The sequence below is a fragment of the Schistocerca cancellata genome, chromosome 3 (assembly GCF_023864275.1).
Source record: "Schistocerca cancellata isolate TAMUIC-IGC-003103 chromosome 3, iqSchCanc2.1, whole genome shotgun sequence".
Lineage (NCBI taxonomy): Eukaryota > Metazoa > Arthropoda > Insecta > Orthoptera > Acrididae > Schistocerca > Schistocerca cancellata.
The window spans coordinates 212731382-212759004 of NC_064628.1; the positions used below are offsets into that span (position 1 = coordinate 212731382).

The 27623-nt window shown below is 37.6% G+C and overlaps 1 protein-coding gene across 2 annotated transcripts in view; it reads right to left on the reverse strand.

The window, feature by feature from the left end:
* The window catches only part of LOC126174841 (protein pigeon), a 483403-nt gene that overhangs the window by 207196 nt on the left and 248584 nt on the right, over nucleotides 1-27623 (reverse strand). The window lies entirely within an intron of this gene.

The following is a 27623-nucleotide window of genomic DNA, read 5'->3' on the forward strand; positions in this document are numbered from 1 at the left end:
TGTGTGTGTGTGTGTGTGTGTGTGTGTGTGTTTACTACATCAGAATAAGGCCTTTTGGCTGAAAGCTTAAATATATAGCAGTCTTTTAGTTGTGCCTGTCTGCAACTCAATGTTTACCCTGTATAGTGAGTAGCAATGTATCCTTTTTATAATATTATTATTATTTTTATTATGAGTGGTTCATGTTCCAAAATTCAGTAGCAGTAGCATCGACTGCCACTGTATACACACATTGTTACTTGGAAGAAAACTACTTTAACACGAAGAAAGAGCTATTATTGTGACGGTAATGGAACTAGCATCATTATCTAATATTATCAGGAGTCTTGTGCACTAGATTCCACATATTGGAAATGACAGTGCTTTGGAAAATTTTTTTTTTTTTTTTTTCAAATTCTATTTTTAATCTGAACTCTCATTTGTTGAAGGGTGTTTCACATCTTCAATAAACTTTAAATAAATCAAAATTCAAAGTGATTCCCTTAATCTTATAAAATACTTGGAAAATATCACTACAGTAAAGCAAACTCTATTTCACTGGTTTCAGCAAACTCCACGGCCTATGTGGAACATATTAAATACTGAATAGGTTTCTTGAACCTATTATCTGGTTGGAATTTGAATGTTGTAGCCTATTACACATAATTAATAGTTTAGATCTTCTCTAGATAATGAGAAACAATAGTGGGCCCAAGACTACGATAAAGGTAGTAACAGCCAAGTAATGTATCATAAATTCTTATTATTAGCGAGTAAGCATAGAAGAATGAAAATCTTTGGTAACATCGACATATAGTCATGATATCAGGAGAAATGGAAGATAAGCAATAAGAACATACACTTTCCCTCCCAAAAAATGTATTATTTAAAGCCCTTAAACATCCTGTGCCTGTTCTCTATACTTCCAAATTTGTCAACTCTGTTGAGGCAGCTTCCATGTCAGCATTCAATAAGTGTGTATTTACTTGTAGTGAATTGACTGTGACACCAAATGCAGACTCATACTGCATCCTTCAACGCTCACTCAATACTTACTGTACTCCAACTACATCCTCAAGATTTCACCAAAGCCACTTGCAACTACATTGGAAATACCCATTCCTTAGAGCTACAACCACAATAGCTATCTTAAAGCTTAAGAGTGTCAAAAGGTGGAAAAAAGGTGAAGAACAATTATAATCATATCATTCTCTGACAAGAAGATTTTTGCACATGGAGCTCCTACTCGGGTAGGACAAGCATCAGGAAGGAAATGGGATGTGTACCTAACCAAAGAACTCATCACAGCATTTACCTCAAGTGATTTCGGTAAGACACAGAAAACCTAAATCTGGATGGCCAGATGTGGGTTTAACACTGACATTCCTGACAGAGTCCCTGGTCTTAACCAATACATCACTTTGTTCAGTACTAAGAGGAGCATCTCAGCATCACAGTGTCTTGCTACTGAGAAAGCTAACCCAGTAGCTATGAAAAGAACCCACACAGGTCAAGCCAAAGCGAATAACCATGATTCTGGTATGATCAGCACTACAGTGAAGCTATCTACTGACACAGCTGACCCAGTAGCTGTGAAAAGAATCCACACAGATGAAGCCAAATCAAATAACCATGTTTTTGATCTGATCAACACTGAAGTAAAGCTAGGAGAGCAAGTACAGTGCTGTGAAAGAACTCTAATTGGTGGTACAAGAACAAGTCCACAACGCTTCACAAGGAAAAAAAAAAAGTTCAAATGCGTGTAAATTTCTAAGTGTCCAAATTGCTGAGGTCATCGGACCCTAGACTTAGACACTACTTAAACTAAATTATGCCAAGAACAACACACACACCCATGCCTGAGGGAGGATTTGAACCTCCGGCAGGAGGGGCAGCGCAATCAGTGATATGGTGCCTCAAACCGCGCGGCTCACAAGAAATTAGCCCGGTCACAGAGAATCAACTTGGAGGGGCATAACTGACATGTAACTAGAGCCAATATGCATTACAGACGTCTACTCTACTCTGATTTGGTTGGAAGATCCCACTGACACCACCTACTTTGGTTGTTCTGAAGAACAGAGCTGTCCTGGATATAGATTGTGATTTATGATGTAGTTCTATCCTCTGAACCCTGGATAGCTTTACAACAGGCCCAAAGCCATCTAGACACAGAAATTCTCCTACCATTGTGGTCAAATGAAGCTATAGCCTACTGCAAACACAATGACCCACATTACACCTACAGTGAGATGCACATATAAACAACACATGCAAAATCCTAACATCACATCTGATATTTTTGTGTACTCCATCCACCTTGAGCAAGCATGTTGAGAATATGGGGGCACCAATCTTCTTTCTTATTTTTGTGACACTGTGTTGTAACTGTAAATTTTATATCATATAGCACCTGTTGTGGCTGTCTACAGTAAATACAAATGAAGAATTACAGTTTACCTGAGTTAATGACCCTGTTAGTTTCAACTACTCACACAACCCTAAGATTTAACATATGCTTTTATATTACATTAATGACTTAGCTGAGCCACATTTACACTTATAATTATTGCAACTCTTGGGAAGATAAAAATCAGTAAGTTGACATATTTTGCATATTTTCATTCAATAATGTCATATGGAATAATGTGCTGGTGTAACTCATATTCAAGACAGAAAGTCTTCATTGCTCAAAAATGTACTGTAAGAATAATATGTGGTGCTCACCCCCAATCATCTTGTAGACATCTGTTTAAGGAGTTGGATATTCTGAATACTGCTTCACAGTAATATTTATTTCCTTTTGAAGTTTGTTGTAAATAGTCCAATGCAGTTCAAAAGGAACAATGATGTACATAATTACAATACCAGAAGTAAAAAGACATTCATTACTCCACATTAAGGTTGTATAGCAGAAAAAGAGATGCACAATGATGAAACAAAAATTTTTGATCACTTACCTAATGATATAAAATGATCTGACTCACAGAAAAATAAAATTTGAAAACAAACTGTAAAGTTTCTCCTTGACAGTCCCTATTCTGTAAAAGATTTACGTTATTGTAATGTATCAAAGGAGGTGGGTACGAATTACTAACTCATATCTGTACACTTTATAAAAAGAGACCTTCTAAATGTTCAGCATGTAGCCATTTTTACAAATTAATTTGCAACGTGGATGTAAAATGACTCATCCATATCATTACAATTTATCATACAAAATGATAATAATAATATTAATGATAATTAATGATTTATTTGTCCATGATAACTTTTACAGTCATGGACATAGTCTGTTGTTTATAAACATATGAACATTAATAAGAGTTTAGAAATAAAGATAAATTATACACAACATACATTAAAAATCGTTGATGGAGTACAAGCATTTAGCAATTAACAGTTGCTTTAATTCTGTCTTACATATGTTTCCATTTAACAGTTTTATATTATTTGGCAGTCTGTTATAAAAATGTTTTCCAGCAGAAAATGGACTATGATCTATTGCTCTTTTATTACTACATTTTATGTGGTAATCCTCTTTTTCTTGTATTATAATCATGGATTTCACTATTGGTTAAACTGTTCCATATTTTCTTTTACAAACAGTATAGTCCTGAGAGCATACAATGAATACACTGTTAGTATGTTATACATAATGAAGTATTTTCTATAGAACTGACATTTACTAATATTAGCTATTACCTTAATTGCTCTTTTCTGGGCTCTGAAAAAATGGTTCAAATGGCTCTGAGCACTATGGGACTTAACATCTGTAGTCATTAGTCCCCTAGAACTTAGAACTACTTAAACCTAACTAACCTAAGGACGTCTCACACATCCATGCCCGAGGCAGGATTCGAACCTGCGACCGTAGCGGTCACGCAGTTCCAGACTGAAGCGCCTAGAACTGCACGGCCACACCAGCCGGCTAGGGTCTGAAAACCCTACCCATGTATACCACTGGTGCCCCACCCCAAATTTCGATACCAAAATAGATTTGTCTTAAGACAGGTGGCACTATTATGCTAGAAAGGTGTTTTAGCAGGTATGTGTTACAGGAGATTTTTTTTTTTTTACAAATATAGCTGATGTGCTCCTTCCATGTACGGTGTTCATCTACTATAATACCACAGAATTTACATTTATCAGTTGTTTCAACTGAATACTCTAGCTTAGTATACACTTGTCCTGATTTATAATTTAGCATGTTTTTTTACAAATATAGCTGATGTGCTCCTTCCATGTACGATGTTAATCTACTATAATACCACAGAATTTACATTTATCAGTTGTTTCAACTGAATACTCTAGCTTAGTATCCACTTGTTCTGATTTATAATTTAGCAGAAACTCCATCAGAATTATCTTGTCCTTATTTAGTGTCAATTTGTTTTTGGTGAGATATTCTGCGATGAGGCTAATGTATTATTTTGCACTGCTAACTGTTTTGTAGAGCCCCAGCTTATGAAGGAAGTATCATAGGCATAATTGACTAGGTCTGAATTTTGTGGAATTACCATATCATTGATGTACACAATAAACAAATCATCATCATCATCATCATCATCATCATCATCAGTGTTCCACCTAAAGGCAGGTTTTCACATGGTAGTTCTCCAGGCTGTACGGTCTCCTGCCATCCTCTTCAGGTCTGTATAATTTCCTCTTCCATTTATGGCATCTATCACCTTGTATCTCCTTCTTCCTCTCAGTCTTCTCCCACAAACCAATCCTTCCAAAGCATCTACTAGCAAGCACTCCCTTCTCAATGAATGTCCCAACCAGTTCTTTTTCCTTTTGTCTTACAACCTTCAGCAGACATCTTCTCTCACCAACCATTTCCAATACTCTTTCATTACTCACTCTTTCCATCCAGCTTATTCTCTCCATTCTCCTCCACATCTCAAATGCTTCTAACCTTTTTTCATCCTCTCATCTCAGTGTCCATGTTTCTGCCCCATATAGTGCCACACTCCAGACAAAACATTTGCCAAGCCTTTTCCTTAGTCCTTTATCTAATTTGCCACATAAGAGTCTCCTCTTTCTGTTGAATGCCTCCTTCGCCAGGGCAATTCGAGTTTTCACCTCCTGGTGAAATCTGAAGTCTTCAGTTATTGTGCTTCTGAGATATTTAAATTCACTTACTCGGCTAATGGTAGATCGTCCTATTTTAACATTGGACAGTCTGCATCTTGTACTGATGACCATACTCTTTGTTTTTGTTGCGTTTATTTGCATCCCATATTCCACACAAGCTTCATTCAGATCTTTGAGCATGTTATTCACTGTCCGCTCACTTTCTGCCACTAATACCATGTCATCAGCAAATCTTATACATTCTATTCTCTCTCCACCAATACATATTCCTCTTTTCCCATGTAAGCTTTTCACAATAATCTCTTCAAGGTACACGTTAAACAACAGTGGGGAAAGGCAACAACCTTGTCTAACACCTCGTCCAATGCTGCTTCCTTCTGACATATCATTTCCAATCCTTATCCTTACTTTCTGGTGTAAATATAGATTCTGTATCAGTCGTCTCATTTCCAATCTACTCCTTTCCTCTTCAAGATATCCATCAGCTTGTTCTACTGAACTCTGTCAAAAGCTTTTTCTAAATCTATAAAAACAGCAAAGATTTCTCTACCCTTTTCCATATATCTTTCCCCTATAGTTCTTAGCAGGCCAATAGCATCTCTTATTCCTTTCCCTCATCTAAATCCAAACTGCTCCTCTGCAATCCCTCTATCCAGCTTGCCATATAACCTTCTATTCAACACTCTCAGCAAGACTTTAGCTGCATGAGAAATTAGACTGATGGTCCGGTGCTCTTCACATTTTTTAGCGTTTCTCTTTTTCTCTATTCGTATCATAACTGTTGCAGCGAAGTCCTCAAGCCATTCCCCTTTGTCATATATCTTGTTACAGAGGTAGACTATTTCTTTTCTTTCTTTGTTTCCCAGACTCTTCAACAGTTCTGCTGGCAAATCATCTGTTCCACATGCCTTCCTATTCTTCATCTCCTTCAGTGCCTTTTCTGCTTCTGCTTCCAAGATGGTAAATCCCTTTCCATCTTCCGGCACATATTGCTCCTCTTCAACCTTAATTTCGCTTTGCATGTCATCCCCCTTATACAGACATTCAATATATTGTTGCCATCTGTTCAAAACCTCCTGTGGTTCTTCTGCTAGAGTACCATCCGCTCTTTCTATTTCCATGTTATTCCTCTTTCTTTTACGTTCAAAAACTATTTCACTAGCCAGTCTATACATCATTTCACACTTTCCCTCTCTCTCCATTTTCTCTATTTCGTCGCATTTCTGTTTCATCCATTTTTCTCTTGCTTCTTCAGTTTCTCTTCTTAATTCATTATTCAGTTTCCTGTACCTCTTTTTGCCTTCTTCAGTTTCTACACTTTTCCACTTTCTGCGCTCTTCCATCTTTTTCAACATGTTTTCTGTTATCCATTCTTTCCTAGTGCTTTGGGATACTCTAATTCCTAGTACTTCTTTGGCAGAGTCCATGACTCCTTCCCTCATTTTTATCCACTTGTCATTAACACTTTCATCAACACTACCTCTTTGCCATTTTTCCATAAATCTGTTCTCCAAATCTGATGCCTTTCCTACCTCTTTGAGTCTTTCTATATTTAGTCTTTCATTTGCTTTACCTCTCCAGACTATTTTCAACTTCACTTGTATTTCTCCCATCACTAGGTTGTGGTCTGAATTTATATCCGCTCCTGGATAAGCTTTAGCATTCTTCAAACAGTTCCTAAACCTTTTTTGTATCAGGATGTAGTCCAGCTGATATCTTTCCCTATTCAAATTCGATATCCATGTGTAACGTCTCCTTTTGTGGTGTTCAAATAATGTGTTACCCACTGCTAATGAATTTTATTTACAAAAACTAATTAGTCATTCACCTCTCTCATTTCTTATTCCTAATCCAAATTTTCCTACTGTATCTTCATCTCTTCCTTCACCCACCACTGCATTCCAGTCCCCCATGATGATAATGCAGGCATTTCTATTTTCTTTCTTGATGAGTTCTTGTATTTTCTCATAATATTCTTCCACTTCCTCATCTCTGTGCTGGCTGGTTGGCATATATACCTGTATTAATACCAAATCTTTTGAACTACCCTTCAGTCATATCATCATCAATCTTCCATCAGTATATTGTACCGTCATTACCTTATTTTTCAACTTTTGCCCTATCAATATTCCTACTCCGTTTCCACCACTCTTGATTTCCCCTGAGTAAAAGAGTTAATAATATCCACTTTCTATCTCCCCATCTCATTTCACACAAACTGAGGGTATCTAATCTGTTCCTTTTCATCTCCTGTTTTGCATTCTCTAGCTTTCTTGCTTGCAGCAGTGTCCTCACATTCCATGTTCCAATCCGTATCTTTCCTCCCTTCACTGTTCCTCTCTTCCTTTCAAATATGTCTACTCTCAATGTGTTCCCCTCACGGAGATCCGAATGAGGGGAAGTTTTAACTCCAGAATCTTTCACATGGAGAGACATACCATGTACTGCGTGGGAATGTAATGTGGTAGTTTCCCATTACTTTCCACATAGGCAGTAGGATACCCAGCCTAAAGTCAGCTGCTCACCATGAGTCAGACGCTGTCTGTAGCCGCCCCTCTGGGGTTCAGTCGCTACTTGTACTCTACAAAAAAAGGCCCAATAATGCTTTCCTGAGGGACTCCACAGTTGAGAATTTTATTGATTTTACTGTTTGTGTATGTCCCCCAGCTATGTGATACAGCTTTAACACATTGTCTCCTGTCTGCAAGTTATGATCTTAACAAGTCTAATGCCACTTCTCTGACTCCATAAGTTTCTAATTTATATAGAAGAATGGAATGGTTTACATAGTCAAAGGCATTGGATAGTTCTAAAAAGGTGCTAATAACTTTGTTTACATCATTGAAGTAATCCAGCACCACTTGAAAAATGTAGCTACAGCTGTTATTGTAGACCTTCCTGAAACCATGCTGAGAGCTTTTTAGTAGATCGTACTTGCAGAAAAATGACTCAAGTTGATCAAGAAGTAGCTTTTCCAACAACTTTTGAGTACTGATATCAATGAAATAGGCCTATAATTTTGCACATTGGTAGTTATTCCCTTTTGTGTACTGTTCTTATTTTAGTGAATATTAACAAGTCAGGAAATGACCCCTGACTGAAAGAGCTGTTTATTAAATGTTGTAGTGGCTTTATTAATTCTTACTGCATTCTCTCATAAATTTGGACGTGATGTCATCCCAGCCAGTGGATTAACTTGCTTTTAAGTTGGAAATGGTTTTCAGGATTTCCAGTTCTGTAACACACCTCAGGAAGAATGAATTACTGACATTAGTGGGATTTAGCACCTGTGGTGGATCAATCACATCCTCCCTACTCATCCTACTAAATTGGTCTATGACTCTCTTACATGCTTACTTTGGGTAACTCAGCAATTTTTCATTGTCTCTTATTATTATGTTATTGCATACAGCATTCTCACTTCCCCTGTGTACTGGTTGTTATCTATCTTGTTTCTTAGATAATTGTGGAATCTTACGCGGTATATTGTGGTAGGACCACACTCTAACCACGTGTTTGTAATTGAGAATAATACGGGTAGTTCCAGCACAATTTCAGCAAGACTTATTTATTAGTAGCTGCTGAAAGATTACACACTACAGATCTCATTTGTCTAGGGGTTCTCGAAGTTTTGTCTGCAAAATTAATCATTCCAACAAGCATGGCCTGGGTTTTCTTCCCGTTTGAAATACACACTACCGGATCTGAAATACTTTCAGCTAAAAATTATATTTATTCATACTTTTTGTTTAGTAACTTACCATTTTCACTATGAGCATTGATATTCTAAATGCATTATACTGCACTGGTCACATAAACACGTCCATCTCCCTCCAATACCGACAAAGAAGTGGCGGGCAAGCCAACATGTGCCCAGAAGTTGCAGACATTCCTGCATTCCAGATTCTTTGGTCTACTGACCTTAATAAACTCCAAAGATACATATAATTACATATAAATATACAGCATTTAACATCTCAAACGAATCTAATATTTATCATAAAAGAAAATATTCATAATTAAATAAATTAAACACATTTTCTGGCATCATAATGAAGTTGCCTTAACTCTTTACTGTGGGCATTGTACTTTTCGCATGAGATAAACTTTATCTCAGACAGTTAATTACATTACAATAGTCCACCACGACTTCCAAGTGTACCCTGGTCCACTTGTCAGTTCACTACAGAAATTGCATCATTGTCTTGGCTTGTATACAACTTTTTATCACAACTGTAGTTAACTGTTTATTCTTTCATCAACTGTTGACTTCCTCCTTTGTCTCACAACATAAATTACATAAACACACATATGGGTTTGTTGCCCAGAAATTTACTATAAAATAATACTAAAGTTAAAACATTTTCTCATGTTGGAATAAACATAGTACTAACTCCTATATCATCAGTGAGGTTGCAAAAGTATTTCAGTTCAACAATACTATTTTCTCATGAGCCTTGCAGATTATGTGATATCAAAATTAAGAGGCAAAATAAGCCAACATAAAGTATCTGTGTTGTGTTATCAACACGGCTGAATAAAAACAGTTATCATGGTGAGCATGATGTAAAACAAAAGCACACTTGCATATACAAGAAAATATAGTCTATTAACTATAGAACATTTTTTTATAAGCATTATGGTCTATTTAAGTGAACGAACAAGATTTTAAAAATTATGAGATTTGCTATTCTCAAGCTATGGGGGTGGGTGACATGTCTTGTCTCCTAGCATCATCAGTAAAATAAAATCCCTCATTTATCAAGTTTACATATTTTGCAATTCGTTAAATATTGTACAATTACTTAAACAAGCACATTGGAATCATGAAATCTAATCTTATAATAGAATTAAGTGACAATCAGTCTAGATACAACATCATTTTGTTTGAGATATGTTACATGGGTTAGTATGGTGATTGCAATTTGTCCCTGTGACTTTATCTCACAGCATTTAGTGTTCCCCCTTCCAGTAAAATTCTTTCCAGATAAAGGCACGTTTGTAGGCTCAATTTGTTCTTTTCTCAATATATGGCTTCATAGAAACAACATTCCTAAGACCAAACAGCTTTCTCGACTTGGGATATACTAATCGGTACGCATTTGGGTGGGGGTTCTCAATAATCTCAAATGGCCCAATGTAAATATCAAAGAACTTCTTGAGTTCTGCTGTCAGTAGCTTCGATCGTTCGTGGGATTTCACTAAGACATGGTCACCTACTCTGAATGTGGTAGCCTTTATTTTCCTACCATGTATGTTTTTCCTAGCTTCACCTAGTTTCTTCATGGTTTTCTACACAATCTCTTCACGTTCTTTCATTAATATTAAGCTACATTGTGGAAAGTCTATTAATTCAGAAATAAGATTCACTGGTCTGAGATGAAACATAATTTCATACGGTGAAAACCCAGTAGAGCTATGCTGCAAGCTGTTCATGATATCCTCGAAGTTGTTTACATGGTCGGACCAACTAGGGTGTTTGTGACTACAATACATCCTACAAAGCCTCCCTCTTTCTTTCATGTACCTTTCTGCTGGGTTTGAAGATGGGTTGTACACAGATATCAAGATGTGTTTTGTGTTAGTTTTTTCCATGAATGCTTTCCAGTTTTTTGAAGCAAATTGTGAACCATTATCAGATAGCATAGCTTTAGGTTATCTACACTCTTGAAGTAATCTCTCTCAATCTTTGTAATGATCTCTTTACTTGTAGCTTTTCAAACAGAATAAAGTTTAATTAGTTTGGAAAATACATCAACCATGACGAATATAAAACAATGGCCACCTTTGCTTTTGGGTAAAGGACCATAAAAGTCTACAACTACTAAATCTAAAGGCTTATCTGGAATGATGTTCTGCATTTCTCCCTGACATGTTCTGTCGCTTACTTTTACTCTTTGACATTTGTCGCATGTTGATATTTCGTTCCTCACCTGCTTTACCATGTTATAAAAGTAGATATTTTCTTGTAACTTTTTTACACATTTCTGTATTCCACAGTGACCGTAACTCTCATGGGTGTACTTTATTAACTTGTCTGCCTCACACTCTGGCCAACATAGCTTCCAATTGTCAGAGTCCACATCTGTTCTTCTAAAGAGTATTCCCTTAAAGACCTTATAGTATTTGTCAAGTTTATCATACCCTCTTTCGCCTAAACAGTTCTTAACCAATTTCCAATTATGGTCGTTATTCTGTCCTCTCCTGATGTTATTGCAAAGTGTCCTTATGAGCTTTTCATCTTGGATTCCCTTCATGTATCTTATTTTAAATTCCTTTTCTTCCTCTTGATCAAACATTTCCTGATCTCCTCCTACTGGTAACCTGGATAAAGCATCAGCTACTACATTTTCTGTCCCTTAATGTACACAATTTCATAGTCAAATTGTTGCATGAACATTGCCCACCAGGTTAATCTACTGTGATATAGTCTACACCCCTGCAAGTAACTTAAAGCTTTGTGGTCTGAATACACTTTTATCTTGTGTCCTAACAGGTATGTTTTAAATGTTGTAAACGCCCAGTGTACAGCGAGTAATTCTTTTTCTGTGACCGTGTAAGTTCTCTCATGTTTAAGTAGCATTCTGCTGGCAAATGCAATAGTACAATGAAGACTTTTTCCATTCACAACTTTCTCCTGAAATAGCTCTGCACCTAGTCCATAATCACTACTGTCAGTGTGAAGACAAAATGGCTAACTAAAATCTGGTCTGTGTAAAAGACTGTTCTTACAAAGTTCATTCTTAATTTTATCAAATGCTTTCTGACACTCTTCAGACCAATTCCATGTAGCATTTTTTCTAAGTAAGTTGCTTAAACATGTTACATTAAGGCATTGTCCATTTATATATTTTCAATAGAATCTACAGAGTGCGTAGAAAGATTTTAATTGTTTTCGGTTTCTAGGAGACGGAAAGTTTACGATAGATTTTATTTTCTCAAGATCTGAACTTATCCCTTCCTTAGTAATGACATGACCTATAAATTTGAGTTCTGACACACCACATCTACATTTTTCCAGTTTTAATGTCATTCATCCTCTTCTGAGTTTCTCACACACCTTTTTCAATAACTTCAAATGATCCTCCCAACTTTGATTTGACACTAATATATCATCTACATAAATTGTTAATTCTGACACAACTTCTTGGCCAAGTACATAGTCAAGTGCCCTTATAAATTCGGCGACTGATGAATTTAATCCGAAAGGCACTACACAATACTGGTAACATCTCCCATTGTATAAGAAAGCAGTGTACTTTCTAGAACTAATTGCAAGAGGTACTTGATGAAAACCTGAAGTTAGGTCAAGGCTTGACATAATTTGGATATCTTTAAATTTGTATAACAACTCATCGATGTTCTCTGGGTGGTCAGTCTCTCTGTATAAACATTTATTTAACTGTCTGGAATCTAGTACTAATCTGACTTCCCCATTAGGTTTATTTACAATGACTAAGGGATTATTATAAGGGCTTATACTCCTCTCAATGATTTCACACACTTCCATCTTTTGTAATTCTTTCTCCACTGCTACCCTTTTCGAGATTGGAATACTGCATGGTTTTGTAAAGAAAGGATCACGTGGCTTCAACTGTAAAGTACATTGGTATCCAATTACTTTACCTGGTATATTGCTAAATACATCACTATATTACCACAAAAATAATTTCAAATCTTGTTTTTGGTTCTCAGTTAGTTCTCTGGCTTCAGCTACTTTTTCATTTACCAACTTCTCAAACTCGCTCTCATCTGTATCAAAATCTGTGACATGGCTTTCAATGTACTTACCTTCTTTTGTAAATTCAATACTGTTCACAGTCTTATTCATACACAACACATTTGATGTAAGAAGTTTCGTAGCGATGACTTCACCACTTGGTAGAGTCATCATTAATTTCTGTCCTGCCCAATCAAATGCTGCACTTACTTTTGTTATCCAAGACATGCCTAGGATAAAATCCTCTGAGAGATCAGGAATGACGAGACACCCATGTGACCATGATACTCCTTCAATTTCAAAAGTAATAAATGCCTGACTCCTTATTGATTTACTGTGCTTCCCGGTAGCACCTCTTATTTTAATTCCTACTACAGGCAACTCAACATAATCCTTATTAGTTTTCAGTTTTTTACTTAATGATTTTGATATCCCAGATACTTGACTTCCTGTGTCCACTAAACACTTTCCTTTCCATGATCCTATCTGTACATCAATAAACGGACTGCTTACATCAAAGTCAAATTTTTTGTTAATATTCTCATGTCACAAGTCATCTTCAATTTCACTAAATCCATATCCCTTTCCAGTGTCCTTACCTGTATCATTACTACCAGAGCTATATGCTGTTATTACCCTAATTGCATTTTCTTTGGCCTGATTACTATTACTGAATATTTCATTAAACCAACTACATTCATTTGTACTATTGTGTGCCTCTCCTTTATATTTATCTCTTAACATTTGTGCTATGTGATACTTAATTCTCTGCCACCATTCTGGATACAAAGTTTCACATATATCAAGTGTTACCTTTCTGAAATTTTCATCGTCCTTAATGCCACTACTGTTAACCCATAAGTTAAACAAAAATTGCTCACTATCTGACATTTCATCATCTACTCCCCTCATGCTGTTAAGATTACCTGCTGTCAATCCCTTCTCGTTTTCCTTACATGTATCAAGATCAAATAACTCACTGAATAACTTCTGGCACCCTTATCATTTAAATTGCGAACTGTTTTCATGTGTACCTCACTAACTTCATTACTATCCTCTTTTATATTAGTAATCCCCAAAGTTTCCAACTCCTCACTTACCCCAATAAAACATCTTTCTTCACTACTATCCTCAATCTCCTTTTCTTCCCAATCAACATCACAAAAATTATCCTCTAGATCCTCTGCACCCTTACCTTCAGTATGCAGATACACATTTAAATCATCTTTATTAGGTGCTCTTTTCATTCCTAGCCCACCAAACTCTTCCACAAGTTCTCCAATTCTTAATACACTTTGATCATTTGAACGGCTATTTTCCAGCAAGGTGCCCCTCTCAGCCCTCTCATAGAATGAATCTAAGTTTAATTCTTCACAGTTTTCTAAGCAATCAGTGTCTTTAAATAACTTACCTTTTGTTTCTGGTTTATTTGTATGCCACATATTATTTGTAACCGATACTACATTAATGGGATAACACTTCTCTTTAAAATAATTACTCATGATGTCACTGGTATCTTTCTGTTTAGTTTGACAGTTTGGGTTGGCCCTTTCCACTTGTGTATAAGTAGCTCCTACCTTGCAGACCGCCAATGGAGCCCTATTCAGTTTTTTAACTCCTGTTCAGTTCTCCCCATACCATTAGGACTATTCCACTCCTTTGGTTTATTTCCAAATTGTCTGTTACCAAATTGATTACGACTATTTCCATATTGACCCTTGTAATGGAAATTGTGTCCTTGTGATCCCTTGAAGTTGTACTGGTGATTTCTCTGATGAGAATCACTACTTCCAAAATTGTGTGGTTCCTTTTTATTGTGTTGTGCGTTTCCCCAATTTGTATGCCCTGTCTTTTGAAAATGGTTTTGACTATGGTGTGGTTGTTTACCCGTTTTCTCAATAATTCTGTCTAGTTTGTCAACATATTTCAAAAACTGATCTATTGTGTCGTCTGGACCATAAGCTAACTCCCACTGTAGTGCATACGGTAGCCTCCTTTTAAGCGCATCGATTTGAGTGAGTTCATCAAAAGGTTTGCTTAGGTGAGTGAGTTTCCTTAACTGATTTCTGCAAAATTGCTTCATGCTACCAAACTCATGTTTGTAAACAGGTCCATTCAAGAATTCGCTTTTTATTCTTGCTTGTTCTGTCTCTGACCAGAATTTACTTAAGAACCTCTCCTCAAACTCTGCAAAAGACATTCCTTCCATACAAAAATGATTAGTCCATGACAATGCTTCACCTTCTAAAAATCTTTTCACAAATTTCATTTTCAAATTATCATTCATATTTGGAAAAAAGTTATCTTTGCAATGCTGCAGGAAATCTACCGGATGCATACTGCTCTCATCTGAAAAGTTTTTTACTGGAATGTTGCACCACAAAGTACCAACATTGATCGGCAAACTATTGGTGAGCATATTGCTACTAACACTTTCATGTTTCTTAGTGATGTCATTAATACTACTTTCTAAACTCTTGACTTCACTTTTGCTTATCTGATTATTTATATCTACTTTTTCAGTAATAATTCCTACCTTTTGTTCAAATTTGCTTTCTACTTTAACAATTTTATCACCTACAAGAGAAATACGATCAGATACTGTTTCTTCTACATGTTTGATACCTGAACGCACAACTTAAAACGCATTACAGATTTTCTCTCTACCTGTACTAACTTCAGCTTTCAGATTTTTTACTTTTGCATCTACATTTTTGACTTTTCTCCTGACATAATTGACCTTACCCGTGATCTTAACCATATTGCGACTCAAACTGTAAATTTTTGCTTCTACTTTTTGAAAGTGATCGTCATTTTTCTTTTCATATTCTTTGAACTGTTTTTCAAATTATCACTGATAAGCTTAAGATTCTGGTCTAACTGAGCAGCGTTGTTTTGCTCCATTTGTTCCATGAGCATCGAGTCTGTCTTTAACATTTCCTAACCACTGCCCGTTTTGTCTGTTAGTGTCATCAATTGCCTTAAATTTTCCCTTCATATAATTCATTATTGTTGATAACATGTCTTTAATTTCATCCTGTCTTAGTGTACGAGTTTCAACTTTGTCTACAGGATCCAAACTATTACTGTTGCAGTCACTTTCATATGATAAATATACATCGGTACTAGCGCTGGCGACACCGTCGTCAGTACTTTCCTCTTTTACAATAGTCATCTTTTTACACAGGAATAAACAAAATACAATAAATTGATCTTTTCTAAAGGATACTAAATTATCTTACTCACAGTTTACTGATTTTCTTATCTTATAACGTCTTCTTTGTTGATTGGTGCGTGACTGAATTCACAAAACTGAAACACTACACTTATATGAATATTGCTTTTTTGTTGCACAACACTTAACACTTTTTTCTTCTTTCCTGACTTATTGTGCCGTTATTCTTGCTCCAGTAACTGCATTCCATTGTTTCGAAGCTATCAGCATACGACTTCCTTTGTCTTGAAGGTATCAGCACATGACTTCCTTGACCATTTTCATCCAGGATGTACGAATTCTGTCGTTTTCTTTGCAATCTCGGTGGTAATTTATTTCGGTAATGTTTTCAATAAACCCGGACGACGCCACCATATTGTACTGATTGTTACCTATCTCGTTTCTTAGATAATTGTGGAATCTTACGCGGTATATTGTGGTAGGACCACACTCTAACCATGTGTTTGTAATTGAGAATAATACGAGTAGTTCCAGCACAATTTCAGCAAGACTTATTTATTAATAGCTGCTGAAAGATTACACACTACAGATCTCATTTGTCTAGGGGTTCTCGAAGTTTTGTCTGCAAAATTAATCATTCCAACAAGCATGGCCTGGGTTTTCTTCCCATTTGAAATAAACACTACCGGATCTGAAATACTTTCAGCTAAAAATTATATTTATTCGTACTTTTTGTTTAGTAACTACACCATTTTCACTATGAGCATTGATACTCTAAATGCATTATACTGCACTGGTCACATAAACACGTCCATCTCCCTCCAATACCAACAAAGAAGCGGCGGGCAAGCCAACATGTGCCCGGAAGTTGCATACATTCCTGCATTCCAGATTCTTTGGTCTACTGAGCTTAATATATTCCAAAGATACATATAAATATACAACATTTAACATATCAAACGAATCCAATATTTATCATAAAAGAAAATATTCATAATTAAATAAATTAAACACATTTTCTGGCAACATAATGAAGTTGCCTTAACTCTTTACTGTGGGCATCGTACTTTTTGCATGAGATAAGCTTTACCTCCAACAGTTAATTACATTACACCTGCTTTCCTTATTACTAAACTCCATGCTATTTTGCTAATATTGCTGGACTGCCTCATGTGTTCTACATACATCTGTGTTTTTAATGTCTTAAATGCTTCTCTGAAGGTTTGTCTACAGGCGTTGTATTTGGAAATTAACTAACCTAAACTAAACTAAACTATGGAAACTTTAATGTGTTTTGAAGCAACATATAGTTATATCAACAAAAATAATCAATTTTTTAAAAATATAATGTAACTGGATGGATAAAATATCTACTCACCAAGTGGTGGCAGGAGAACACACATATAATGGTAATTAAATTTGCAAGCTTTCGGAGGTATTGGCTCCTTCTTCTGGTAGAAGGATTGAAGAGGAAGGAAGAGTGGTGAAGGAAAAGGACTGGTGAGGTTTTGAAAATGGGGAGTGTTCATTAAAGTCACCCAGAACCCACCGCCACTACAAAATCATACCATACAAGCACTCCAAGAATTCCTTACATCCAGCATTGTGTCACAACCCTTCATCAGGTACTGACAACATGATCCTAATCTGTACTCTGTAGAACTCCACACTCTTTGTTTCCTAAATACTGATGACTACTTCCTTATCCTTCAAGCAGACAGACTGTGGTACCTGACTGATGGGAGTATGTAAACAAAGGTCTAAGCCAGCTGTATGACGCTTCTACCTACAGCATCTGGCATCAAGATCTCATCCCTGTGATACAAACTAACCTGCAGCCGCTCCTTAAAACCTCAGTCCCCTCACAAGGACTAACACCTCAATCAACAGAACTTCTTACTCACTCAAACCACATATCCCCACCTTTCACCTTCTTCCTAAGATTCACAAACCAAATCACCCTAGCCACCCCACAGTCTCTGGCTTCAAAGCACCCACCGAATATATATCTGCCTAAGTTGATCAATGCCTGCAACCTACAGTACAAACACTTCCCCTCCTACACTAAAGACACCTCCCATTTCCTAGATTGTCTAAAATATGTGCCTGTCCCATTCCCACCACACATGTTGCTCGTCACCATAGATGCCACGTCCCTTTATAACAACAGCCCCCACGTACATGGTCTGTATGCAGTTGAACATTTCCTCAATCAGTGCCCATCTGATTCCAAAACCTATGACAACATTTCTGCTCACTTAATATTTTATTATTTTTTATTTATTTTACATATCTAGTTCTTAGGACCAAATTGAGGAGCAAATTTCCAAGGTCACGGAATGTGTCAGTACATGAAATTACAACATAAAACTAAACAGACAAAATAAAATGTATATAAACCCAAAAAACACGCCATAAGTTTAAGTAAATGCAATCAACAATATAACATAGGAATCAACTTCATTTTTCAGGGAACTCCTCAACAGAATAGAAGGAATGACCCATGAGGAAACTCTTCAGTTTCAAGAAGTTAGGAAGGTAGGAGACGAGGTACTGGCAGAAGTAAAGCTGTGAGGACGGGCCGTGAGTCGTGCTTGGGTAGCTCAGTTGGTACAGCAATTGCCCGTGAAAGGCAAAGGTCCCGAGTTCAAGTCTTGGTCCGGCACACAATTTTAATCTGACAGGAAGTTTCTTCAGTTTCAATTTGAAAGTGCATGGATTACTACTAAGGTTTTTGAACTCTTGTGGCACCTTACTGAAAATGGATGCAACAGTATACTTCACACCTTTCTGCACAAGAGTCAAGGAAGTGCAATCTAAATGCAGACTGGATTTCTGCCTAGTATTAAATGAGTGCCCCCCATGAACCATCAACCTTGCCACTGGTGGGGAGGCTTCCGTGCCTCAGCAATACAGATAGCCGTACTGCAGGCATGACCACAACAGAGGGGTATTTGTTGAGATCTCAGACAAACATGTGGTTCCTGAAAAGCGGCAGCAGCCTTTTCAGTAGTTGCAGGGTCAACAGTCTGAATGATTGACTGATCTGGCCTTGTAACACTAACCAAAATGGCCTTGCTGTGTAGGTACTGTGAATGGCTGAAAGCAAGGGGAAACTACAGCCATAATTTTTCCTGAGGGCATGCAGCTTTACTGTATGGTTAAATGATGATGGCGTCCTCTTGGGTAAAATATTCCGGAGGTAAAATAGTCCCCCATTCGGATCTCCGGGTGGGAACTACTCAGGAGGACGTCGTTATCAGGAACGTGGAATGTCAGATCCCTTAATCGGGCATGTAGGTTAGAAAATTTAAAAAGGGAAATGGATAGGTTAAAGTTAGATATTGTGGCAATTAGTGAAGTTCAGTGGCAGGAGGAACAAGACTTCTAGTCAGGTGACTACAGGGTTAGAAATACAATATCAAATAGGGGTAATGCAGGAGTAGGTTTAATAATGAATAAAAAAAAATAGGAATGCGGGTAAGCTACTACAAACAACATAGTGAACACATTATTGTGGCCAAGATAGACATGAAGCCCACACCTACCGCAGTAGTTCAAGTTTATATACCAAGTAGCTCCGCAGATGACGAAGAGATTGATGAAATGTATGATGAGATAAAAGAAATTATTCAGATAGTGAAAGGAGACGAAAATTTAATAGTCATAGGTGATCAGAATTCGATAGTAGCAAAAGGAAGAGAAGGAAATGTAATAGGTGAATAAGGAATGGGGGTAATAAATGAAAGACGAAGCTGTCTGGTAAAATTTTGCACAGAGCATAACTTAATCATAGCTAACACTTGGTTCAAGAATCATGAAAGAAGGTTGTATACATGGAACAGGCCTGGAGATGGTGGTGGTAGTTAGTGTTTAATGTCCCGTCGACAACGAGGTCATTAGAGACGGAGCGCAAGCTTGGGTTAGGGAAGGATTGGGAAGGAAATCGGCCGTGCCCTTTCAAAGGAACTATCCCGGCATTTGCCTGAAACGATTTAGGGAAATCACGGAAAACCTAAATCAGGATGGCCAGAGGTGGGATTGAACCATCGTTCTCCCGAATGGCCTGGAGATACTGGAGGCTTTCAGATAGATTATATAATGGTAAGACAGAGATTTAGGAACCAGGTTTTAAATTCTAAGACATTTCCAGGGGCAGATGTGGACTCTGACTACAATCTATTGGTTATGAAATGTAGATTAAAACTGAAGAAACTGCAAAAACGTGGGAATTTATGGAGATGGGACCTAAAAAAACTGACAGAACCAGAGGTTGTAGAGCATTTCAGGGAGAGAATTAAGGAAGAATTGCCAGGAATGAGGGGAAAGAAATACAGTAGCTTTGAGGGATGAAGTAGTGAAGGCAGCAGAGGATCAAGTAGGTAAAAAGACGAGGGCTATTAGAAATCCTTGGGTAACAGATGATATATTGAATTTAATTGATGAAAGGAGAAAATATAAAAATGCAGTAAATGAAGCAGGCAAAAAGGAATACAAACGTCTCAAAAATGAGATCGACAGGAAGTGCAAAATGGCTAAGCAGGCATGGCTAGAGGACAAATGTAAGGATGTAGAGGCATTTCTCACTAGGGGTAAGATAGATACTGCCTACAGGAAAATTAAAGAGACCTTTGGAGAAAAGAGAACCTTTGTATGAATATCAAGAGCTCAGATGGAAACCCAGTTCTAAGCAAAGAAGGGAAAGCAGAAAGGTGGAAGGAGTATATAGAGGGTCTATACAAGGGTGATGTACTTGAGGACAATATTATGGAAATGGAAGAGGATGTAGATGAAGATGAAATGGGAGATATAACACTGTGTGAAGAGTTTGACAGAGCACTGAAAGACGTAAGTCAAAACAAGGTCCCAGGAGTAGACAACATTCCATTAGAACTACTGACAGCCTTGGGAGAACCAGCCCTGAAAAAACTCTACCATCTTGTGAGCAAAATGTATGAGACAGGTGAAATACCCTCATACTTTAAAAATAATATAATAATTCCAATCCCAAAGAAAGCAGGTGTTGATAGATGTGAAAATTACTGAACTATCAGTTTGATAAGTCACAGCTGCAAAATACTACCACAAATTCTTTACAGACGGATGGAAATACTGGTAGAAGCCGACCTCGGGGAAGATCAGTCTGGATTCCGTAGAAATGTTGGAACATGTGAGGCAATACTGAACCTATGACTTTATCTTCAAAGATAGATTAAGGAAAGGCAAACCTATTTTTTTTAGCATTTGTAGACTTAGAGAAAGCTTTTGACAATGTTGACCGGAATACTCTCTTTCAAATTCTGAAGGTGGCAGGGGCCAAATACAGGGAGTGAAAGGCTATTTACAGTTTGTACAGAAACCAGGTGGCAGTTATAAGAGTCAAAGGGCATGACAGGGAAGCAGTGGTTGGGAAGGGAGTGAGACAGGGTTGTAGCCTATCCCCGATGTTATTCAATCTGTATATTGAGCAAGCAGTAAAGGAAACAAAACAAAAATTCACAGTAGTAATTAAAATCCATGGAAAGAAATAAAAACTTTGAGGTTCACTGATGACATCGTAATTCTGTCAGAGACCGCAAAGGATGTGGAAGAACAGTTGAACGGAATGGACAGTGTCTTGAAAGGAGGATATAAGATGAACATCAACAAAAGCAAAATGAAGATAATGGAATGTAGTCGAATTAACTCAGGTGATGCTGAAGGAATTAGATTAGGAAATGAGACACTTGAAGTAGTAGATGATTTTTGCTGTTTGGGGAGCAAAATAACTGATGATGGTCAAAGTAGAGAGGATATAAAATATAGACTGGCAATGGCAAGGAAAGCGTTTCTGAAGAAGAGAAATTTGTTAACATTGAGTATAGATTTAAGTCTCAGGAAGACGTTTCTGAAAGTATTTGTAAGGAGTGTAGCCATGTATGGAAGTGAAACATGGACAATAAATAGTTTGGACAAGAAGAGAATAGAAGCTTTCGAAATGTGGTGCTACACAAGAATGTTCAAGATTAGATTGGTAGATCACATAACTAATGAGGAGGTGACAGTAAAGAACACACACACACACACACACACACACACACACACACTTATTGCCCAAACTGCCCATTCTGAGAAAGAAATTTCCTTAGAGAATGGCAAGGGGTACCCCAAGATATAGTATGACATGACATAAGCGAATGAAAATAAGCAAAGTAGACTAATTTTCATGTCGAATGATCACTTATGTTAGATACCATTTGAATAGTAAAGATGGCAGCATCAAGTCTTTGAACAAGATTCTGAATGTGAACTTTCCACTACAGTTTACTATCTATCTGAACACCTAGAAATTTGAACTTTTCAGTTTCACTAATCATATGCCCATTTTGTGGAGTTAAAATGTTGGGTTTCACTGAATTGTGTGTTAGAAGCCATAAAACTGAGTCTTACTGTGATTCAACGTTAGTTCATTTCCTACAAGCCATGAAATTCTGTCACAAATTGCACTACTTGAAACAGAGCCAATGTTGTACACAACTTCCTTTACCACCAAGCTAGTGTCATCAGCAAACAGAAAGATTTTAGAATTACCTGTAATAGTAGAGGGCATATCATTTATATAAATAAGGAACAGGAGTGGCCCCAACACTGATCCCTGCCCCCCCCCCCCCCCCCATTTCACCATGCCCCACTCAGGCCCCACACCACAGCCATTCTCAATCCTGTGAATAATGACCTTTTACTGTCTGTGGTTAAAGTAAGAGGTAAAGTAATTGTGAGTTACTCCCCGTATTCCATAATGGTCCTACTTTTGGAGAAATATTTTGTGATCAACACAATGAAATGCCTTAGTTAAAGCAAAAACCTTTTGTTTACTCCATCCAGTACCTCACAGAGAAAAGAGAATATAGCATTTTCAGTTGTTAAACCACTTCCAAAGCTGAACTGTACATTTGATAGCAAATTATATGATGCAAAATGAACAATTACCCTTACATACAAAGTCTTTTCAATAACTTTAGCAAACACTGATGGCATAGAAATAGGTCCAAATTGTCAACAGTATCCCTTCCTCCATTTTTATAAAGCAGTTTTACTACTGAGTAATTAAATCATTTAGGAAACGGTGTTATATGATTCTCTGTAAAAACTAAGCTATTATTTCATTCACCAGCAATGCTCAAAAATGATTGTTAAATACTGTACATATATCTGACTTATCAGTAACAGCAATATTTTTACTACGAACTGACTTTATATCAATCACCTTGTGCTGTTGACCAGAAACTTCCTTCACAACTGACCATACAGTTTTAATTTTATCCTCTGAATTAGCTATTTTATTTACATAACACTTACATTTTTCCTTCCTAATATCATTTCAAGCACCTTACAACATAGTTTGTAATGGGCTACTGTAGCTTGATTTGACTACTTCAAACATTTTGATACAATGTCCACTTTGTTCTACGTGATATCCTTATCCCACTAGTCACCCACCCACACTGCCTTTTACTTCTAGTACCCTGTTTAGAATGTTCTAAAAGAAAGCAACTCTCGAAGAGCGTGAGAAATGTCTTATGGAAAGCATTATATTTGCCTTCTATTTCATCAGAACTATAAACATCCTGCCACTCTTGTTCTTTAGCAAGGTTTAAAATACTCTCTATTGTTATTGGATTAGTTGTTCTACATATTTTGTAATTACATATAACATTTGTTTGAGTACAAAAGCCTTTTAGTGTTAAAATTTGTGCATCATGGTCTGAAAGGCCATTCACCCTTTTACTAACAGAATGCCCACCTAGTAATGAAGAATGAATAAAAATATTGTCTATAGCTGTGCTACTGTTCCCCAGTACCCTGGTTGGGTAAAAAAACACAGTATGCAGCAGATCATATGAGTTTAGGAGATCTACCAACATCTGTTTCCTTGCACAATCACATACAAAATTAATACTGAAGTCACCAAATATAACTAATTTTTGGTCTTCCTATAAAGTGAACCAAGAACTCTCTCTAGCTTGAGCCTATTACCAACAACAATTAGAAGTTTAGTTTCACTAAATTCAACTACCCCTGCACAAGATTCAAATACCTGTTCAGTGCAGTGTCGTTATATGTCTACGGACCCAAATGGAATACTGTTTTTTCGTAAATGGCCACTCTCCCACTCAGCAAAGAACTCCTTCAAAAACAGCCAGGTAATGTGTATCCTGGTAAAGGAAGCCCCTGAATTGTTGAATTATTTAAGTGGTGCTCCAATAAACCAATAAGGTCAAAGTCAACATCTATAAGTAGTTCACTAACTTTATCTCTTATACCTCTTAATATTGATGAAATATGCTAATTCCTTCTCTTCTTGGGTACCTGACCACCTCTGAAAGTGATTCCTTTGTTAGAGGGACTTCCTTTACACAGGTATACCTATCAGCTGACTTCGGTCTAAAAAAGGTGCAGCTCTAACAGGAACTACTGCAGGAATTTTCCCATGAGTGATCAAACACCACCCACTACAATGTCGCCTATAAGCTTTTCCAGCCTCCCCTTCCCATACCTATTGAAGTGCAGGTCATACCTAGTGAAACCCAATGTATTGATAGAGTCAACTGACATCACCGCAATGTGAGCCAGGCCCTCTGCCATCAGTGCCTTCTCCAGCCCCATACCAAGCGAGGCGGCACACTGGTTAGCACACTGGACTCGCATTCAGGACGGCAGTTCAAACCTGTCTCTGGCCATCCTGATTTAGGTTCTCCATGATTCACGTAAATTATTTCAGGCAAATGCCGGGATGGTTCCTTTGAAAGGGCATGGCTGATTTCCTTCCCCACCCTTCTCTCATCCGACTTGTGCTCCATCTCTAATGACCTCATTGTCGACGGAATGTTAAAGACTTATCTCCTCCTCCTCCTTTCTCCAGCCCCCTGTTAACAGGCCTACCGGCAGCAGTAAGATGAGGGCTCATGGTGTTGAAACAATTGCAGGAAGTGCACATTAGTGCCACCAGTGTGAGTAGCTATCTTCACCAGGTCACCACCTACATCATATTCCCTGTCCCTATCAAGACTGTTCCCTGCTCCACCCACTATCACTACCTGATCCTCCTTTGTAAAATTCCTACATAACTCTCCTACACTGTCAGTCACCTGAGCCAACTCTGCACTAGGCTTCACAATGCTGGTGACCTGGTACTCACTCCTCAACACTTCCTGCAACTGCTGGCCCACACCTCTAACAAGCGAACTACCTGGCAGCAGAACCTTCATCTTTCTGTTAGCATTTGCAACTGACTTAGGTTTCCTAACAGCTGATGACTGCTGCATGTTTCCTACACCTACATCTACAAGAGGCTCCTCTCCACTCAACTCTGACAGTTGGTCAAATCTGTTGTATACATGCAAAGTACAACTGTTTGAATATTTCCTTCTCCTAGCTGCATTCTTACCAACTGCCAGTTCCCATTCTCCAGCACCCTTCACCCTCTTCAACCTATCTAATTCCTCCTTTGCATCTTGTAACTGCACCTGAATGGCACAGATCTTACGCTCCTCCTCCTCTCTCAGCTTATTTCTGCTACAGATTCTGCATTCCCAGGAGAGGATCTCACTAGAGTGCCCACTGGCCTTCCCACTGCATTCCCCATAATGAAAATACTTTGAACAAATACCACACCGTAACCCACTACCCGCAAACCTACGATAAAGTCCACACTTCTCACCAATAGTAAAATTTTAACAGTTACTGAAAAAACTAAACATCTATGTTACCTACATTCAATTACAACACATATTCAAAGAACTAACAATAGTGATCTCCAAATTCTCTCTCTACTAAGAAAGCAACAACTTTTATTAATACTGCTAAATCCCAACTAATACCAATACCACCAAAACTTCATACCATTTGTTAACTAAAACCAAAAATTCAAATGGCCCCTGGAACACTCAATGAAATTAAAATAGTGAATGAAAATTTTACTGAAGTATTTCAGTAGAAACAATAAGAAGCATTTGCTGAAAATTACCGCGCAAAATTTACTAAACGGCTTCAACACACAGACAGCACTAAAAAACACAGTGGGCAAATATTTCCAAAAGTTTATTAAACTGTTATTTTGTCACAAACAGTATGAGGAACCATTGAAAACTACTAAATTTAATAACTACATAACAGTGCACAAACAACTTTGTCAGAACTTAAATGAAGAACCATTACAGCTGCAACTGCACACCGCGAAATGTTACTGCTAATATTTGGATGAACGATTGAAAACTACTACATTCAATATTCGAATACAGTGCACAAACAACTTCAACAGCACTTAGGTTTAGAACCGCTACAGCTGCAACTGCACACCACACAATGTAAGCATACCGCTGAGTCCTGGGACTTGGATGAACAATGTAAGCACACTCACGAATACCAGACCACTCGAATCAATAACACAGAAAGGAAGACTGAGATAAATGAAAATACACTAATAAGCTACTTTTACAGCTAATGTTAACACAAATAAACTTTAAAATAAGTAACTGAAGACTAAAACTTTACAAAATATTCACAAGCAACTTTAACAGCAGTCCAGTACACATGATGTCACACCAAAGAGTCCAGATGTAATCAACTTTACCTTTGAGAGGTAGACATACAAACAGATTAGGAGCACAGCCATGGGAACCATGATGGCTCCTTCCTATGCCAACCTGTTCATGGGTTGCTTGCAGAGAGCTTTCCTGGAATAAGCATTCACCCACTGGCTTTGTTTAGATATATTGATGACAACTTTGCATTATGGATTCGTGGTAAGGTTGACCTGTTAAAGTCTTGGACCCTCTAAATACATTCTACTCATTAAATTTCATGTGGTCATACTTTGAATCCCATGTCACTTTCCTCAATATTGACCTCATACTCACCGAAGGTGAACTACACACTTCTGTTCACATTAAACCTACTAACCAACAATAGTACTTACATTTTGGCATCCTTTGCACGTTGTATGTTCCCTCCCATAAAGCCTTTGCATTTGAGGCAAAAATATTTGTTACAATGCAGACTGTTTGCTGCAGTATACCACAATTCTCATCTTGGCCTTCACAGTACATAATTACCTCACCAGCCTAGCTCAAAAGTAGATTTCCCAGGCCATTACATCTAATCCTGGTACTGTTCATGCCTCCAAAAAATAACTTACAAGAACACCTCTTGTCACTCAGTATTATTCTGGTCTCGAATGCATTAATCTGCTACTTTGACAAGGCTAGGACTCTGTCCAACATTTTGCCCACCACACCTAGAACAGCTTTTTGTCACCCTCCCAATCTCTGCAATATCCTTATCAGATTCTATTCTCCTTCTGCTCCATTTCCATACCAATGGCTCCTAGCCCATGACCATCCCCACTGTAAGACTTGCCCTATGTACCCTCCTACCACCACCTATACCAGCCCTGTAACTGGCATAACATTCTTTGAAAGCGAGAGCCACCCGTGCAACAACACATGTTGTACACCAGCTGTTATGCAAACACTGTTTGATCTCTTACACTGCCATGACTACCATCAAGTCATCAGTTAGGATGGCAGGCATCGGTAGAGGGTGTTTACTGGCAATAACAATTCCTGTTGCAGAGCATGCTCTACAGCATGACAGTCATGACTTCAGTGC